Source organism: Frankliniella occidentalis, unplaced genomic scaffold (assembly GCF_000697945.3).
Source record: "Frankliniella occidentalis isolate FOCC.00 unplaced genomic scaffold, Focc_3.1 Scaffold15, whole genome shotgun sequence".
NCBI classification, from domain to species: domain Eukaryota; kingdom Metazoa; phylum Arthropoda; class Insecta; order Thysanoptera; family Thripidae; genus Frankliniella; species Frankliniella occidentalis.
The window spans coordinates 2462121-2467943 of NW_026267145.1; the positions used below are offsets into that span (position 1 = coordinate 2462121).

The 5823-nt window shown below is 51.0% G+C and overlaps 1 protein-coding gene across 1 annotated transcript in view; it reads right to left on the reverse strand.

The window, feature by feature from the left end:
- Positions 1 to 5823, reverse strand: part of LOC113205069 (threonine aspartase 1-like) — a gene marked incomplete at its 5' end in the record, with an annotated part of 95269 nt that overhangs the window by 13986 nt on the left and 75460 nt on the right. The window contains 1 exon segment of the mRNA XM_026420530.2: positions 436 to 468.

Below are 5823 nucleotides of genomic sequence, written 5' to 3' on the forward strand. Positions count from 1 at the left end.
GGAGAGGGGGGGGGGGTGGCTTGCGCTGGCAGGGGAAACAGATCTGATTGCAAACGTAGTTTCTTAAACAAACACAGACGGTGTTTTTTGTTTGTGCTTAGGCCTTTTCTGCTGCCCCTTCAGTGACGTCTCAGTCCCCGCCAAGCTGTAAGTTCCTTTTTTGGGCAAGTCATTCGAGTCGATCTTTCAGGGTTTGTTGGTTTTGGGCTGTCTGTGGCTAAGCACTGGCGCTACATACAGTGCTATTTCCCACGAATAGCAAAAAATAATAATTCGATCCCCACTTGTATGCACCCTTATCGACATGAGATGTTTCTACTGTTCTCTGCCAGCTAAAAGAATCAACTTCTCTGCAACAGTTGTCGGTTTTCATTTTTCTAACTAGGTCGCAATACTTTAGATATAAAATTTTAAAGTATTTGGTTAAATACACACCTTTCGTCGTTGGGGTCGTAATGCAGCCTCCGTCTGCAAAAATAAAGAAAACAGACAGAATTAGTCATCACGAATAGTACTGAACTTCACACTTCGCAATAGTTTATGCTTCATCATGCCAGCTGAAATCCTGGACCTCCTAGCTTAGTATACAGAGCAGAACATCAAAATACAGTACACTCTTCCTAACAGTGCTGGCTGGCAGTACTTCCGACCGATACCCCGGATACCTCCTGCCACCCTGCCATCCCCAGTCACGTATCCTGCTCACACAATCGTCCACATCCTGCGAAATGAGCAACATCATTCAATGCTCAGGCGGGCAGCCCAGTAATTTGAGGTCTACCAATAACATGGCGCCTGGGCCCGGCCCGGGCCGGGAGGTGGAGGGGACACACCGTACGACTCTACTCAAGGGGCCTGGCTGCCTGCTGGCTGCCTGCTGGCTGGCGGGCGGGCGCAGGGCGGGCATGGCCTCGTCTGGATGGCTCCGAGAGCACACGAGGCGCGACGTGGCGTGGCAGAACGAACCCGAGGCCATGGCGCAGAACAGCGGGAGGGGGCCTTTGCTCTGCGCGTTTGTTCGGCCCCAGGAGAGGAGGAAACGCCACGCCAAATAAAAATAACCCCCGCCGTAGGAAACCGATGTGGTACATGTTCCTGGGCGGGACAGTGGCGGTGTCCGTGGGACAGCGAGACGGGCGCCAGCAGGTACTGTGGTCCCGCAGCAAGTGAGCACACAATTAGTCACATTTATAGTGCATCGAAATTTTACGAAAATTTTGTAAAAACTCAGCAGTTAGGTATTTCTTTTTTAAGAAAGTCACATGTAATAATAATACATGCTAAATGGAAATGCATGCTGCTAATCAAGTTCACTGAGTGCATGCGTTGTGTCCCAACAACATTTCTAAAATGAAATCAAAAGAGATTTGTCGTCCTGCAATGTGTGTCGTCACCCCTAACATGAGATGACACTCAGACAATGGCTGTGCGGCGCTGTGCGGTGCGCGCCGTGATGACAGTTGATGATAGTGCGGGTGGAGAGGCGAGGATGACTGTCCGATTCACCTAGTGTGGGAAGCAGCGCAGCGCCACGCCGCGCCAGCCGCGCCGCCCGAGCGAGGTGAGGCGCCACCTGGGCGGGAGGAATCTATGGTCGCGCCCGACTGGGCTTAGGCCGAGCCAAAGGGGCTGTCGACACGGCAAACAAAAGCAGTCCAGGTAGAAGCAGATCCATTCAAAAGCACGCACACATACGTATACACACACGCAGACGCATTGACACTGTGTGGACTTTCTGATAACGAAGCAGTCAATTATTTTGCTCTAGTTTTGAGACCTCGGCTGGGGGGGAGGGAGAGGCGAGAGGGAAGGGAGGGTTGTGTGTGTGTGACTGTGTGTGAGAGCGCGTGTGAAAGAGAGAGACAGAGAGAGGAGATGGCGCCTGGCTTCCGTTCGCGCAACGCGAACATGTGTGACATCTCAAGCTCCGCGCAGGTCGACATCATCGAGAAGGGGGAGGCGCCTGGATGTGGTCTGAGAGGAAGTGTGCCCGCGTCTGGTAGACGGCATCCGATAGTGTCTCTCGTCTGGGGGGAGCTGTATGAGCCCCGTGTGTGTGTGTGTTTGCTCGCCGTGTATTTTTACGGCGTTGCGTCTGTTTTCCGAATCATTATCTTTCTTTGAGTCCTCACGCAGGGCGAAAACAATAGAGTGAGAGGACATATAAGGCGGCCGGCGGTAAACGGTAGAGCAAGTCGTCCCACGGAAGGCATAGAACACCGAGACGACTATAACATAGACAACCGCAGATCTCTGTAGCTTTTGTTCGTAAGAGTTAGAGGAAATTTTGCCATAACAAATTTAGATAGAAATTTCGTGAGATTTCACGAAGATTGTCCACATGTTAGCAAACATTATTTGACAGTAAAAATGTTCATTGTCAACTTTAAAAAAAGAGTGGTATCTGCAGATTTTTTTTTATTAAGCCCTACCACGGCGGTCGTTTGGAAATCCAAAGGAAGGATGTTAGCAATTTAGTGCACGACTACTTCGGAAAATCCCAGAGATTTCTTTAACAAGCGATACCTACCACTCTAAATGTCTTCTGCTATGATCATTTTGATTTACTAGTAAAATTGTACTTTTCTTCCATTCCTGCATATGCAACATGGCTTTATTTCAAACAAGAGCTGTTTTCAGACTGCAAAGCCCGTTAGTCGGCAACACAACCACTTCTCGCATAACGCAACACCTGCCATAAAGTGCTGCGCACAGTGTGCCGCACACCACCCCAGCCGGGGCTCCAGACTCACAAAAAGGCCCGCCCCAGCGCTGGGTCCCTAAAAAGGTCATCCAAATGGAATCAGGAACAGGTGCTCGGCGCATGGGGCTACCTCCCGGCTACAAGAAGCGGTCTGCACGCAGCTCTGCCACCAAGGCGAAAAGTGACAGCTGTCGCACGACGCACTTGCATCAGTTTCACGTTCGAAAACAATTTTAAGCGCTTTATCATATGCTACTCTCCAAACCTTTATTTTTAATATCAGCCCCCAGGGAGAGTGTAGGATCATTTCATTTAAGGAACGACAAAGTCGAAGAAACTAACTTTATCCGGCAACGTAAAGTGTAAAATATAAGCGTGTGGCACATAGCAGGGTATAGACTACACACGGCGTTGGATATCGAAAAAGAAGAAGAGGGGTTATGTGAACATTGTATAAGCGACTGTATTCACAAGCGTGGGGAGGTTTGTCCCGGAGACACGAGGATAGTTCGGTTGTCATGGGAGGGGTTCGTATCGCGGAGCAGCAAAACGCCGCGGCTCCCTGCTAACCCAATCACACCGATATGCATTATTTACGGCATCCCGGTCCTGGCGGAGGGAGGGGAGCGGGTGGGGCGCGAGCCTACGAAAGGGTTGACAGCCCGTGCACTGTCAGCGCGCCCCGCGGCACTGCGCGCTTATGACCCGAATATCAAGTGGCTGGCACAACACACAGCCAAGAGAAGGGAAAGGGGCAGGGGGAGCGGGGGAGCAATGAATTTCAAACGATGTTGGTGGTTTGTTAAATGGACCATGGTCGCTTATTGTTAAACGGCTTAGGAAAGGGTCGCCGTGTGGCGCACGCAGCTCCTTAGGCGAGGACACTGCAGCAGAGGCGGCGCCACAGGGCATTGCGGAGTAGCAGCGAGACGCACCCCGCGCGACCGCATCCCTATGGCCGGCATCAGGTAAGAGAGCCCCTTTAACCCCCCCACCCCCCTCCACCCTGCCGGCCAGGCTGGTAGGACCCAAATCTCGTTAGTCCCCAGACGGGGTTAACTCCGGGGATGCGCAGATTGCTCCCACCGCCACGGCGCGCTGTTGTCCTCCCCCGCTTGTCCCCCTTTCTCTTTCCCTCGGCTCGCCCTCCGGGCGAATCAAGAGAGTAGCAGCCAGGGCCAGTGCAGCCCGCAGTGCGCGAGGGAAACAAGAAGAATCCATCGCATTTGAAGGCCAGAGCAGTAGAGTCCTAGTAACACAAAACTGTCGTCGCACATAGTGCAATTTTTTTTTCAATCGGCCAATTATTGTGACAACGAAAATCCAACAGTGCTGGCTTTTCCACAGTAAGACGGTTGTCGCCGGTCTATCAAATTTAAACTATCTACCATTCTGTTGCAATTTTATCAATTCCTGGTCAAATCAACAACAGTGGTTTTCCGCTTCCATTACGATAGCTGGCCGATAAAGATTTTCGTTCCCAGAAAAAAACATAGTACTAGCGATAGAATCATTTTTCTCACTTCGTATATCGCAGCGATGGTTCGTATCTTTTTTCTACTGTTGTCCGACAGTCGTACGACAGTTCTGTGCTACTAGGGAGGGTACGACTCGGGCGGACTGGAGCCACATGGAAGTAGAGTAAGACGGGAGTGGGGAAGGGGGTGGATGAGAGGGGAAGCTGGTCTCACGACGACTAACGTGATGACGTCTTGTTGATCGCATTACAAGTCATTGTCCGCGCGGTGGCGGCGGTGCCCGGCGCAGCCCGGGGAGCCCCCGTGGGACCGAGGGGAGGGAGGCTCCGGGGGACCTATTTGTACCAATAGCACTCGGCTTTGGGGATGACTGAGGTAAACATCCCCAGCAGACGACGTGACGGCAAAGGCGTTAAACTTGAAAATACTGACGACAACGAAAACAATAAACATAGCTAGGTCTAAATACAGTGTGTTACACTGGTAGTACATAACAGTAGAGGATACAATAATGCCCAATGCCCTCCTTCACAATATCCAGGCTAACCCATTTCAATCTTAAAACGAGGGAAAATTCCTCGATTCTACATCGTTTTAACCACTGTCTCACATCGTGTGCGTAAGCGCGCCTACCCGACTTATCGATGTGATCAGGAGGGAGGACGAACGGGGGTGGGGTGGGGGGCACACGTATCATTACCATCCGCCTTTTGTCTGCACGTCAGCCAGATCCCGTAATCGGTGAACATGATACGTAACGATCGCGCCTGCCCGGCTTCAGCTGCCGCTCGCGCGCGCCGCTCTAAAAGCATCACCACTCGCGCACTCAGCGAGCTGAATGTGGCTCGGATCAGGGCGATCCCAGTGCAAAGTGCCCAAGGTCTTCGTAGGGTAACACAGCATTTACCTTGAAGTCTCTAAGAAATTCTTTGCAAGGTGTAAACAGGTAGTAGCGCATTAATCCAAAAATGTGTCGTCTGGCCTGTCTAGAATACTTTCCCGTTTTTCGCAGGGTCCATTTAACAAATAATCGAGCGTATAGCGGCTGATGAACTCTGCTACGCATGCAGTGCAGCAACGACAGCGTGGCAGAAACACAAAAGCAGCCGCGACTTGCCCCTTCGTTCCTCCCTCTGCCTTTTGCCAACGATTTGTTTACCCGGAGGGAAGGCCGAAAGGGGTGGTGTCGGGAAGGGGAAGTTCGCACTAATCCTCGGCAGCGGGCCTAAGGAAGGATCTCCCCTGTAGAAGGCCAGTGCCATGTCTTTTCGGTCGTGCATTTTTAAACAAACACAGAATACTGCAGGCCCATGGTATCTTGTTAGCGTAGCTCAACAACAGCCAAAGCGGCCAGCATCTGATAAGTCTACTTTATTTTTCATCTCGGTTCACTGAATGATTCACGTGTTTTGTTGATTGGTTAAGGCTGATGGATACTGTGTAACCGAACCTGGCATCGCAGAACGACAAACCTGAGAACAACAAACATTCAAAGACTGCCATCTGGTTCGTGACCTTGTGACCCACCTGCAACGCACAAGACGTTTTTCGTTTGTTTTATTTCTTAAATAAAAATACGAAACCATAACATATGGCGTGCGTGCGAATGGAAAATCATTATTAGGGGACAAAATAAGGCAA